The 13564-nt window shown below is 36.8% G+C and overlaps 3 long non-coding RNA genes across 3 annotated transcripts; 2 read left to right on the plus strand and 1 right to left on the minus strand.

Moving 5' to 3' along the window:
- Nucleotides 1–4541: 4541 nt before the first annotated feature.
- On the minus strand, nucleotides 4542–6194 carry LOC126054988 (uncharacterized). Its single transcript, XR_007511182.2, has 3 exons — nucleotides 6011–6194; nucleotides 5341–5487; nucleotides 4542–4719 (listed from the first exon to the last, which is right to left on the minus strand). It is a non-coding gene; the product is annotated as an uncharacterized LOC126054988 (long non-coding RNA).
- Nucleotides 6195–6759: 565 nt separating this feature from the next.
- Nucleotides 6760–8825, plus strand: LOC110380452 (uncharacterized). The gene is made up of 3 exons (XR_010276456.1): nucleotides 6760–6887; nucleotides 7355–7501; nucleotides 7831–8825. It is a non-coding gene; the product is annotated as an uncharacterized LOC110380452 (long non-coding RNA).
- A 793-nt stretch (nucleotides 8826–9618) lies between these two features.
- Nucleotides 9619–11235, plus strand: LOC110380454 (uncharacterized). Its single transcript, XR_002429819.3, has 3 exons — nucleotides 9619–9720; nucleotides 10339–10485; nucleotides 11144–11235. It is a non-coding gene; the product is annotated as an uncharacterized LOC110380454 (long non-coding RNA).
- The last annotated feature ends 2329 nt before the right edge of the window (nucleotides 11236–13564 follow it).

Raw genomic sequence — 13564 nt, forward strand, 5'->3', positions numbered from 1 at the left:
CCTGCACTCATCAAGTAGTGGACGACTTATACCACATTCTGTTAGAATGTTGTGCATTCGACGACTTGAGGCTACGGCTGTGTACGGCGGTCGGTGGCGATATGTATTGTGGTGGAGTTAATGTTTTGCTTGGGAGACCTCTCTCGGAACAGAGTGTTTCTATCTATAAATTTGTAAAAGAAGTGTTTTTGAGGAGAGATTCTTTTTAGTTCGTGTATTTTATTATCAGTTTATTTTAATTTCTTTTTTCATTCAAGCCTTAGTTAATTTTTTATATTCTGTTTCGGGTTGTCTCTCAAGTAAGGCGTGGGATTTGCCATTGTGCATGTCGCCATCGATTATATCGAATGGCTCTGGCATCGAGTCTTTGAATGCACAATATTTAATTAAATTCACTAAATTTTTTATTGATTAATTTGTATATAGAGTTTATTATGTGTTTTTTTAATTTAATTTGTGTAAAACCTTACGAGGCTGGCATAACGCAGCAGCGTTTAAGCCTCTAAAAATAAAAGATTAAAAAAAAAAAAAAAGTTTTTGCTGCTCACTTTTGAATTCTGCGCATGTATTTTGATGTGTCTTGTAAAATACAAGTATTTTTTTATTGATTTTAAAGTAGGACGAGGTCATGCCTCAGATTGTATGTCTTCAGCTCAGTTAGGAAATACATTAACTTGTGATGGCAAGTGCCTTGACGTGTATGTGAAATTAACTGCCCGTCTGTCTCACTTATCATCAGCCTATAGCAGTCCACTGCTGAACATAGGCCTGCACACCACTGAGATCGATTTTCGGCTGCTCGCATCCAGCTCCTGCCAGCCGCCTTGCGCAAGTCATCACTCCACCGTGCCTGAGGACGTCCTACACTACGTTTGCCGAGTCGTGGTCTCCACTCTAGAACTCGTTTACCCCAACGGTTATCGGTTCTTCAGCTAATATGGCCAGCCCACTGCCACTTCAGCTTGCTGATTCGGTGGGCTATGTCGATGACTTTGGTTCTCTGACGGATTACCTCATTTCTGATGCGATCCCTCAGAGAAATGCCAAGCATAGCTCTTTCCATAGCCCGCTGAGCGACTTTAAACTTGTGGACCAGCCATACCGTCAGTGTCCACGTTTCGTATACCCAAAACTACTGAACCGATTTGATAGAAATGCACTGATATTTTAGAGCCTGTGAAATGTCAAAGGGCTACTTTTTCATGCCAAAGACATACTCAGAAAGTTATTTGTCATTTCAGCCGAGACCAGTTGAAGTAGATAAATATATTTTCATGTAACTATAAAGTATTCATGCACTCACGTATTTATGCTTAAGAAAACAAAACGATGCTTATACAAACAACAACAGAATTACTAAAATCTAGACCGAGGCCAAGTAATAATACAAGCACAAAGAAACAATATATCCGTTCTTATAAGAAATAATCTCGGTAACCTTATTCCGATTAGGTTTCATAAAAACAAAGGCTCAATAGGAGTTGACCGTTACGAATAAGGCCGAACGCAGTTGACCAACTTATACTTAATTCTTGCCCATTTTCTCAAAACGCAAGTGTGGCAATTATCAAATTAGTACCTACTTGCTTTCTCGGCGTTCCATCAATTTATGTACCAGGTTGGAGATCAGGATTTTTGTTTCTATATTGAAGAAAAGACTTTCGCCCAGAAGTTGGAAGCGGGTGTAAATAATCTTACTAACACTGAAAGATTTTTTCAAATCGGTCAAGCAGTTTTGGAGCCAATTTGTATCAAATTTTACGTTTCCTGTTTATAATATTAGTGTAGATATGTGCACCAAAAATCGGACGATTCTACAAGTATACAAAAGTGTGCAAGGTTTCATACAATTGCATAGGTTTAAAGAATACTAAAATTACTTTCGTTTTCGTTCCCCAACAATGAAGTCGACCTTAATTCTGATTCCTGAAAACTGTACTTCGTTTGTAACAATCCTTACTCGAAACAATGAGTACCTACCTATAGTTTTATTTCCAGTTGGTTGCTCCATATAGCAATATGTAGGGCGAAGTAAATAGAGCTTTTGTAAAAGGGTTCTTGGGACAACCTTACGTAGGCACTCTAACATCGATTAGCATTTTTTGTTTAGCTCAGTGTTTTAACAGAAAAAGACTAAAACAGGTCTTGAAATAAATAGGTAATGTCAAGGTTCTAGGCTTTTCTGATCACACGAAACTCCCGTGTAAAGTTACCTATATTATGATCACAACTAAAAACTACACTTATGATATTAGCGTAAATATTGAAGACGTAGTATAGTAGTATTGTCCAGAATTCAGATTCACTATCCTTGTTTGTAATCGTCAATATTAACCATGAATGTCAAAGAAACAATCAAAACTATGTGTTGTGTTTTGAAGCTGCATTGCGGTTAGGTAGCATGGCGTACCTACATTTTTGTGTATTGCATGAATTCCTCAAATGACCCGACCGTGGAGAGTGAGCGTCAATTATAATTATGAATATCGATTACTTATTGCATTAAAGAAAGTCTTCCAATTAATTGGATCCTAAAAGATCATTTACCCATTAATTAAGTTTGAGAGCAGATGGTAGACGAATTTAATTTAATTATTTTAACGTCTTCTATTTATTTCAATTTTATGCCACAAGTGTTTCTCATTGAGACGCAGTTATTCGGATTTTGACTGGGTGCAAACTTATACTTAGCTTTGAATTAGATAAGGACTAGCTGTTCCACGCGATTCCACCTGTATTCTTATTGAAGTACTTCTCGGAACTGCACAAAAAGAAGCCTATATCATTCCTGAGGCTCTAGATTATCTATATATGTATGTTAGTATGTTTTCACCATCGGTTTTGTAGTGTTGGTGTGAAAGCGTCACAGGCAGACAAAGGATGATGGGCAATTTTATATGAACCCTGGCCTGATAACCAATAAAGTTCTTATGTATATTAGATTATTGCTTATACCCTACAGTTACTGAAATAAAACAGTTCATGTCAAGAATCGACCGGAAATAAGTACAGTCGGGCACAAATGCCATGGGCTGTCCTATGCTATCAAGTGTCATATCTTCGTTCTCCGGTGGTTTACAAGGTTGTGCCCATAACAAAAAATGAAGCTTAGGGTATAAGCTATCATTTGATATGCGAATGGTTTTTATTGGATATACCGGTTACACTCACCGGAATGGCGGAATACGTACACCATAAGTTGTAAATACTATGTGTTAAATAATCTTTTTTTTATAAGCTTGGAAAATATGGGCACAGACACCTTGTGTGATATGTCCTGACTAATATGGACAATAATATAATGCACTTAAACATCGCTCCCATACAGAATCAAGTGGTTCAAGTCCATAGGTTGTCCTATGCTATCAAGTGTCATATCTTCGTTCTCCGGTGGTTTACAAGGTTGAGCCCATAACAAAAAATGAAGCTTAGGGTATAAGCTATCATTTGATATGCGAATGGTTTTCATTGGTTATGCCGGTTAGAACCACCAGAACGGCGGAATACGTACACCATAACGTTGTGAATACTACCTGCTAAATAATATTTTTTTTTCAATAAACTTGGAAAATATGGGCACAGACACCTTCTGTGACTCGTTTTGACAATGATTGACAATAATAATGCACTTAAACATCCCTCCCATATGCAATGAAGTGGTTCAAGTCTATGGGCTGTCCTATGCTATCAAGTGTCATATCTTCGTTCTCCGGTGGTTTACAAGGTTGTGCCCATAACAAAAAATGAAGCTTAGGGTCTAAGCTATCATTTGATATGCGAATGGTTTTTATTGGATATACCGGCCAATTTTACCCATCATCCTTTTCATAAATAAATAGAATAACCTTCCAGTTAGGCACGAATTCACTCCAGCCACTAAAAACAAAAATATAACAGGCGACTAAGTGCTTAATATATTTAGTGGCCAGCTTAACACCTTTTAAAGCACATTTTATGCAAATCAGTAGCTAAACTCTCTTTGTTTTTGAAAAAGGCTACACAGAACTAAAACTAGGAGAACCATTAGCATTTTCAACTAAAATCTCTCAGCTTAGATTTGGTCGTAACTGCGCTAAATCTAGATTAGAATAACTATTATCTGGATTTCTAAATGAATGCCGTTTCTGCCCAGATTCTAATGTCCCTAATGCTAGTGTGAGAGAAATATCATTTTGCTAACTGCAAATTGAAATATTTGAGAGTTTTGGCGCTATTTTCGGGGAATGTTGCTATGTGAAATTCTTTACTATTTTACTGGGGGCTGTGTCCCTGTTTGATGTTTAATTTTTTGTTATTTTGTATGAAGTATCCGAGAATTTGTAACTATGCTAACGAAATATAAAATTGAAAATAAATTATAATTACATGGATTCGGGTTTATTTGTTTCTGATTATGCAATTACTTAATTTTTGAATGGGTACAAACTTGTTATATTATGAAATAGCTTAGTGCTTAGGAATTCAACATGGTTCATAGTGCCAAGAGTGTACATTTTCTAGGCTAGTAAAAGATTAGAAAATAAAAAAATAACGAAGTTTTTTTTCTTTATTGATAACATGATTACAAAAAAAAACAAAATACCTTTACAATATAATTTGTGTATAAATTCCGTTAAATATGTGCAATGGTTATGGGATATCCAGGGATCCGTGGTTTTAAAGTATTTTGCCTTTTGGTAATTCTGTCTGAATACCGCCACATCCCCCAGCCTCCTGAAACTACACCACAATATGTTAAAATATAATAGGTCTTTACAAGTTACATTGTTATATAGGTAACAGTAGTCAAAAATATAATAAGCGTACTTCAACAAAGTAAAATATGAAGTTCACTGGACTCCAAATAAAATAACAACAAGTATTATTGCACAACCTGAAACCTGTAAATAAAGTGTCGAAAAAATGGAACTGGTAAAACTGGTAAGCTCTTGTGATTTCGATGTAATGAGAAGATTTCTTAATTACTGGACAAAATTGTGTGTGTTCTTGTATCGTGTATATAAACGTAAACCAATTTTAAGAACTATGCTTACGTTTAGATCAACCAATTTACAAGAACGACACTTCATAGATATGCCATGCCATCTTGTAAAATAAAAGATTTCATTATTGAATACTCTTCAATATTTCACTTCGGCTGAAATTTGAACATCTTTGGCAGTCGTTACGGGTAGCCGAGTCTAAGGGGTATAAAATTACCTGGCTAAATGGGTTGAAGAAGTCAGATAGACAGTCGCTCCTCCTAAAACACTGGAACTCAACTGCTTTCAGTTAGACTGGAAGCCAGATGATCTCACTTATAACAAATGAGAAACCAAATAATTATAATAAATTACTTACGAGGTTTACAGCACTCCATACCCTGCCGTTGTTGTTCAGGACATAATCCTATCTCCGTAACAATATTCCCGGGGGGACAGGCGAACCTTCTTGCACAAATACCACCAGCTTGCATACATGGTAACTCAAAGAACGGAGCCTTGCCAGCTGAAAGAAAATTATTCGATGAAAACGTTTTGATTTTAAGGCTATGTTCAATTGAAACTGATTGTATGTCGCTGAATGTGAGCGAGCGTTACGCAGTTTATTGTATTTCCACGCATATATTTTTTTCCTACAGATCTAACCGACGATACGTTATGTGTAATATGCATAGACGCTGTCATTCGGCGGTTGTCAGTCTGTTTAGTTTGAACGCAGCCTAACTTCTAAAATAGAACTGTAGACTGCACATCAGTGGAAACTGTAATGCACCTTAACTCAACAGTAATAAGTACAATTTTCCTATAAAACTGTTACCACTGACCTGAAGTTGACTGTACATGTATAATTATTATTTATCGGAGTACCCATCTATGTAAGTATCCTATTCCTCTTTAATTGAAAATGGAAACTGTAAGCAAATATCTTATTCTTCTTTAACAGAAAAATTGTAAGCAAAGTGATTAATTAATCGTTTTTTAATAATTAATAGTTCCAGTAACATCATTTCTTAGCAAAAACCACATACCGTTCCCACTCATTTCTGATGGCTGTTCAGTAACTTTTGAGCTGCACAAAACACTCGAAAGTAAGGACAAACAAAAAATCTTGAAGAACATCTGGAATACAACCACTCTAATCGAAATTAGATAAGCGACTGAACTATTGACATAATAATTAACTTAAAATATTATTGCGTTTAGTTTTGAGAGTGGTTCACGAGTGTGAAAGGTGACTTATTATTATAATAGAGTACTTATTGAAATTTTTTAAGTGTATCAGTTAAATTGATGTACAGGATGTTACAATAAAGTCGGACCTTATAATCATCATGATTTTTAGTCCTTGATTGGGCTCAGAAGGATCAAACCTTTTTTCTGTTAGAACAGCCCAATGGTTTTTTTCTTACTTCAGAAAGAAATTAATCTCAGTCAAAAAAACTGGATGGAGCAATGGAAAACAAAAACAATATTTAAACAGTTATGAAGGAAACAAAGATCGAATGGCTTGAAAGATCTGATGACTTTCATCCTATCTCTTAAATCAGTGTAATTTTATAAAGAAAAACACGTTTCCTTATTCTTCAGTACAAGGTGATGTCACAAGTCAATATCTGAAAAAAATATTTAACACCTTCTATAGCTACTAGAGAGTGTTTCAAATAAGATAGTTTCAACTAACGAACAATGGGTCTCGAAAGGAAGATGATGAAAATCTTTCTCACGAACCTTTGATAGTCTAAGAGCAAACATAGTTTACTATTTTGGGAACGTATTCATTCAACTATCAATTTTGGATGGGAGCGGTCGCACTCAAAATGTTGCTCAAGATATGTTATCTTTTGCTCGTTGTGAATTGTTTCTGTTCTGCTGTTTGGGATCTGAACGAAGTTGAGATATACGGAGGTAATTTTAACATCGTTTCTTTGCACTGTGATAGGCAGTTTAATTTCATAAGCATAGTCTTGCCAATAAGTGGCAGTGACTTTTTGGTAATAATTTTTGCCCTTTTTTGCTCATTGATATAGGTTCTTTAAAGGTAGATATTGTATAGTATGAGCGCATTCACACTAACGGATTTTTCACTCAGTGTTTTTGAGTGACAATGCTTGGTTTGTAAGAGCGTCAGAAAACAATTGACAACTACGACGACGAAACGAATGATTTAGATTTGCCTACTGCCGCGCGAAAATTTTACCGCTAGGAATGCACCCAGTTTTGACAAGAATCTGTCAGTGTGAAAGTGCTGTCTTAAACGTCATAAGACAGACTTTGTGCTCGCTCAAAACAAATTAACTTGCATGTCCGAATATTGTTGTAAGGTTAACTCAAACAGAATTGTAATGCCAATTATTTATGTCTTAAAATTACAGCTGGAAAAGCCCCATTCTTCGAGATACCATGCATGCGCATAGGAGGTACATGCGCGCAATCTTTCGCCTGTCCTCCTGGGACGAAGGTGGGTCAAAGAGGCCTATGTCCTGAACAGCAGCGCATAGGCGTAGAATGCTGCAGACCCCGTGAGTTCCTCTTCATGTATGCCTTTTTTGAAATAAGAAGCATGCAGTTTGGCAAGGTAAAATTTTGGTGTAATTTTTGTTGATTCTGATACGGAGCTCGTTGTGAAAGTTTTGAGAAATCTATGCGTACAGTCATGAGTTTTGTCGCTCTCATTTATTTTGTTGAAGGAAGGCAATATACTGCTGTGTTTTGGTAGGAAACTCACAATTTAATAGGTTAAATCCTTGCACCAAAATTCAACCTTGTAGGAAACTAACTGTTTCTTGTTTCAACCTCTCAGTCTTCCACATGTTCTTTGATAAATTATACTTCTTTTATCTTTTCCCAGATTTCAGTCGGCATATCAAACTTCATAAAAAATGGTTGAGACGTACCCTGTACATGCCATGAAAAGCTTTTTCATTTACGAACTTATATAGTATGGTTTTTACGTATTTGTAATCATCGATAAATTGGTAAACAGGTAAATGGAAGGAGGATCGAGTATGGAAATCCAGAATTGGACCGACACCTGCTAATCAAAATTTTTGAATTTTATTGATAAGATTAAGTAAATAAAATGATTATGAAAATCAGAACTATGCCACTGTAGGCTTTGATTTGATTGGGCCTTATCAACAACCTGTAATAATCACCATAATTTCTCACGCCAAAACAAAGCAGTATAACAACTAAGATTGTAATTACGTCTTTCACAACGAGCTCTAGTAACTATTCTAAGCTTTCCAAACATTTTATTATTTCTCCGATTTGGTAAATAGAATTTCAACAGTGTTTTCACACTAGCGGATATTTGTCGCACGGTTTTTATACGCACGACACATACCGGCGGCAAAAATCGGTCGCGCTTTGTTAAACGTCATCTTCCGTACAAGATGTCAATTGTTTTATGTAAACACACACAAGAATCCGCTAGTGTGAAAACGCTGTAAGTGACATCTTTGAAGATAATAATACTTTTGTCACTGAAAACCTTGGTTAAACAAATACTCTTGTTAAAGAAGAACTTTGTTCCAGTAAAGGGGGTAATGGGATGTCGAACTCAAATGGGTGAATGCATCCCATTGTCTGTCACATGCCCAAGTTACTTGTTATCAGAAGACGCCACTGGATGTGGGTATGACGAAATATGCTGCTTACGAAGGGGGAAATCACGCCTTGAAAAAAAGCCGTAGCTGGTTCTTGTTGAAACTTTTTTAAAGTAATTTTAAGGTTGGAAGTCAAATGGAAACTTTTTGTTTGGAAGTCAAACTCAGGCTTCAAATTAAGATCTGACATGTAAATAGAACGCCTACAGATGCACCTAGTTCTGGTTTTTGTTATAAGTTAAAATTATTTGTTTTGTGTTATATGTTATTGTATTTTATTTTTGTCTAGTTTTTTTTTTATCTAATAAAGATTTTTTTACAATAGTTGGTTTTTTTATTGGTTAAGTTGGTAAGAAAATTTGGAAAATAAATGAAGTTGATCTATAATTTTTCGTTTTATTTTTTAATTTCGTCAAATGATCTCTCTTTAATTCGTGGTACAAAAGGGTTCTTCTAGGATTCGTATTTTTACATTCCATACTCATTCTATAGCAATTATTTCAAGGTTGTGCTTACAAAAATGAAGTTATTTTGAACGACCTTATAAATTATAACCTGAGTTGAATAAACAAAAGAAGCATTATAGATGATAACTAGCTTCCGCCCGTGATTTCGCCCGCCTCGATTTCGGTATAATGCGTTTCCAAGAGAACTCAAAAGTCCGGGATAAAAACTATCCTATGTTCTTTTAATCAAGGTCAACTTTATCTCTGTACCAAATTTTATTAAAATCGGTTCAGTGGTTTAGACGTGAAAGCGTAACAGACAGACAGAGTTACTTTGGCATGTATGATATTAATAGGGATATAGCATCTATGGTATATAGTCACCCAAGAATGGGTGATGTCATATAGACCATTTATTCTTTCTTTTAAAACAAGCTATTCTATTATCAATCAAAGTTTATGAATAAGGAAGTAAACACTGACTGATGTATTTATTAACAATTATAAACAATCATATGGATAGACCAGTATTTTTCTACTTACTGACCCAGTAATCTTTCTACCTCGGTAAAGTGACCTGGTTAGACTAGGAAATGTTTTTCCGTTTCATTTGTTTTTCTTTAATTGTGAATAGTTTGTGGTGTTCGGTTTGGCATACAGCGAGGGTCAAAACCTGGTATAGTGGTAAGATATCTATCTTTGGTAGTAGTAATTATAAAACTGAAGAGTTTTTTTTGTTTGAAAAAATCTTTCTATGTTAAGTAGGTACCTAGCGTGTTTTTCAAGAAAAGTTATATATGCTACTTTATAAATTGGTGCGCTTAGTATTTCCCGCATGATGTAGTTGAAGTGACAATCCTTTTTTCTGGTTGCGCGAAATGTTCTCACGGGATGGGGTTGAATTGACAGACTGTGAGGGAGCTGCTTTTCTCAGCTAAATAAAAAGCAGTCTACGCCCTGTCTCAGGCTCTAGATTATCTGTGTAACTTTCATTTAAATTGGTACAGAACCTTTTGACCTGACCCGTTTGGACTAGCAAGCGCAGCGTTAGACGTCCACCAACAAGGCGGACAGACGACCGTATAAAGGTCGCCGGAAGACGCTGGATGCAGGTCGCCTCCAACAGGTATCTGTGGAGATCTAAGGGGGAGGCCTATGTTCAGCAGTGGACGTCCTATGGCTGAGATGATGATGATGATGATGATGAGATTCTTTTGGCGTGCAACCGCGACAAGACAGAGATTCTGATACTTCAAATAAATAGAGATCATTATAAGTCAAAAGATTAAAATTTTCTTCCAGTAAGAAAGTCACCTTTCTTCGAACAGCCATGCGTACGGTTGCGAGGTTTCTGTGCACTAAAAGACACGTGTCCTCCTGGCACGGGGGTGAATCACAAGGGTTTGTGCCCTGAACACCTGGAACAAGTCATGGAGTGCTGTGTGCCTCGTAAGTACTACTTAGTAAAAATCTACATAATATGTAACAAGTATTTTTGGTGGATTTTGGAATTGGAGGTCTTAGGATGTCTCTGTGAGAATAAGGTCTAATAAAACTAAATCTTACATAGCCTTTATTTAGATGAGAAGGATGACAGTTGCATTTAGACTGAAGTTACTTACAGAATGTAGACAGTGTTGTTGTTTATGATTAAAATGTGTGTTAATGTAGGGTTAGAAAAATCTGTGTAATAGTTTCAAGTTTTTGCCTCTCTAAGTTTGCAATTGCATAGGCAGCGAGTGGGACGAGTACCAAAATTCCCTACCGGGTAGCACAAATATGGTCTTACAATAGGCGCACCAAGTGCGAGCGGGGTGTGTGAGCGGGAACCACAGTGAAAACTATGTGTTTTCGTTACCCGCAAGCGTTTCTGCCCCGCTACCACTGTTATTCCATACTAAGGGTGCGTCCTGCATGGGCAAATCAACGCGAACGCGAATGCGTAGCGATCCGAAGCGAATTCAAAAATAGAACCGCGATAACTCACGTGGGAAATCGATAGTATGTTATTTTCACGTCACACCGCGCCGCTTCGCGTTCGCATCCAAATCGCTCACATAGGACGTACCGTAAGCAGTCTAACCAAAATCTTATTCATCTGTTTCAGAAAAAAGAAAGAGCATGTGCTGTTTAAACAAAGGAAGATGCCTTCCCAAAGTGTTTAAATGCCCCCAACGCTCTCAAGTACAGTTATATTACTAAGGAAAAGTTTATTGTATTAAAAAAAATGTTTTAAAAGATTTCCTTTTGTTTTATTTCTTTTAGCTAATTTTACTAATATCATACGCTTGTGTTCGCCTTAGAGAGAACAGCCGCTGTGACCGATGTCTCACTGTACTCAAGGTCATGTAACCGTAAATTGTAAAAAAGACGTACAAAAGACATTGTTCTATGACATTGTAGGATCTGAAGTACATAAAAATTTATAATTGTTACAGACTAAGTTGATACTGAAACTTTCGAAATTTTGCCATTTGCCATCAAAAAGTAGCTACTAACACTGCCTAAATTGACGAAAAAAACCCTTTCAAGCGTATATCACAACAATCAGTATATCCCAACTAGTTTTAGAATACAGGATACAGTTTCCGCGATCTCCCACCGGTCCTCTGTACGGTAAAGCTTCAGAGTTAGATAGCTTGAAGTTGAGTCCCTCGATACAATGAACTCGAAACATTATTGACGTGGATGAAAGACAATAATATATTGTGTTATACTTCCAGTTAGAGGTAAATTAGCAGGATTCACGTCATATGCAACATTTAGATTTATAATAATTATAATGCCTTTGCTAATATTATAATGTGAAAGAAATGCTTCGACGAGTGCATAAATGTCGATCTCTGCTGATGATCTCTCAATCGTGTTGGATTGCCATTCCATCGAACTATAAGAGAGAGAGAAAAGAGAGTGCATCTGTGTCAACGCAAACGCTTGTGGCTGAAATATCTATAGTGCAATAATATAACAATATCCATTTGTATCTATCACTAAAACACCATACTAGTCAAATAGAAATCAAATCCATTTAGAACATAAAACCACACAATTTCATCTGTCTACAACATGCTAAATGTAAAACATTTAATATTCACGCAATCACATAAGCAGGATAACCAATGGAAATCATCATAAAGTACATAATTATCTCGTGAATATTTTCAATATTGAATATGAAAATGTCATCATCATGGATTAAAAAAAGATGTGCGGAGATTCCATAACTCAATTAGGCCAAGCAGATACGATTGTAGGCCGAAGTAACGAACGGCAGGTGGGATCAGTTGGAACTAACGAGGCGTTCTCATTCTTTGTCAAATCGAGATGCATCTGTCAAAGATTGTTCTTTAAAATAATGAGCGGGTTCTATAGAAGGCGTGTAAGGGTGGAGCTAGTAACGTTCCTCGAAGACCCGCATTTTGGCGCGCTGCTTTCTTAGGATACTTTGCTTTATGGCACCTCCGCCAGTTATTTTGTTCTCCATGGTCATCATTAACTTTTGGGACACGTAATATTTTGCTCGGCCACAAAATCGAATTACGAATCTGTTTGCAACGCCTTTATGCTGTATAAGTAATATTTTTCTGATGATTGTAAATGAATTGGGATTGTAATGCGTTTCACCATTCATTTTTAATTTAACACAGTAAATTATTGAGATATTCTACTTAATGAGTTCGGTATTAGGTACTTGATGGCTCATCAATACTCATCTTTGAATTTTTATTTAATTCGGCCAATATCTTTGAATTGACTATTGATGTCCTCCTAGCCGATTATCGGCTACGGCGGCTGTTCTCATGTAAGGAGATTAGCCAACTACGCAGGACATAATTATAGTGCACGAGCATTTGCGCAGACATAGGCGCACTCACTATTCCTTAACTCTCATAGCCCGATGGGACGGTAATCCGACACGACCGGAAAGAGATCAGGCGCAGGACCGACATTTACGTGCTCTCCGATGCACGGGTGTATCAATCACCAGCTTCCAGGCTCCGGGCTGCTTTGTGAAAGTCTTCTAAAACCCACAAAGCGATTTCGGCCCGACTCGGGAATCGAACCCGAGACCTCGTGCTCAGCAGCCGCACTTGCGACAGCTAGACCAACGAGGCAGTCAACATGTATGTGTAGTAGTGGCATTGACTATTATACAGTCAACGTCCGAACATACTTTAACATATTCTTTGGCGAGATTAGAAGTGATGCCTGGCAGGATTAGAATCATGATTATTCATGATCCACTATTGAACTATTATCAAGTTGTGACCTTCATCATCATAATCCTAATACTTAGGCTTACCTAATACAGCTTGAGACCTTAATATCAGTCACATTCGTCACTAGGAAATTCCAAATAAATAAATTCACCTTCACTTAAAGGAATGGCCCGCAAATAACCCATTATGTCAACATCGAGCTGCGTAAGGAGTCTTGAGGACACCGTTCAAATCTGTTACCATGTAAAGACCGTCCGTTAATGTAGGTCAGGATTAGTCAGCAACTCTCGCTTAGCACCCGCAAACTG

The sequence above is a fragment of the Helicoverpa armigera genome, chromosome 5 (genome assembly GCF_030705265.1).
Source record: "Helicoverpa armigera isolate CAAS_96S chromosome 5, ASM3070526v1, whole genome shotgun sequence".
NCBI lineage: Eukaryota > Metazoa > Arthropoda > Insecta > Lepidoptera > Noctuidae > Helicoverpa > Helicoverpa armigera.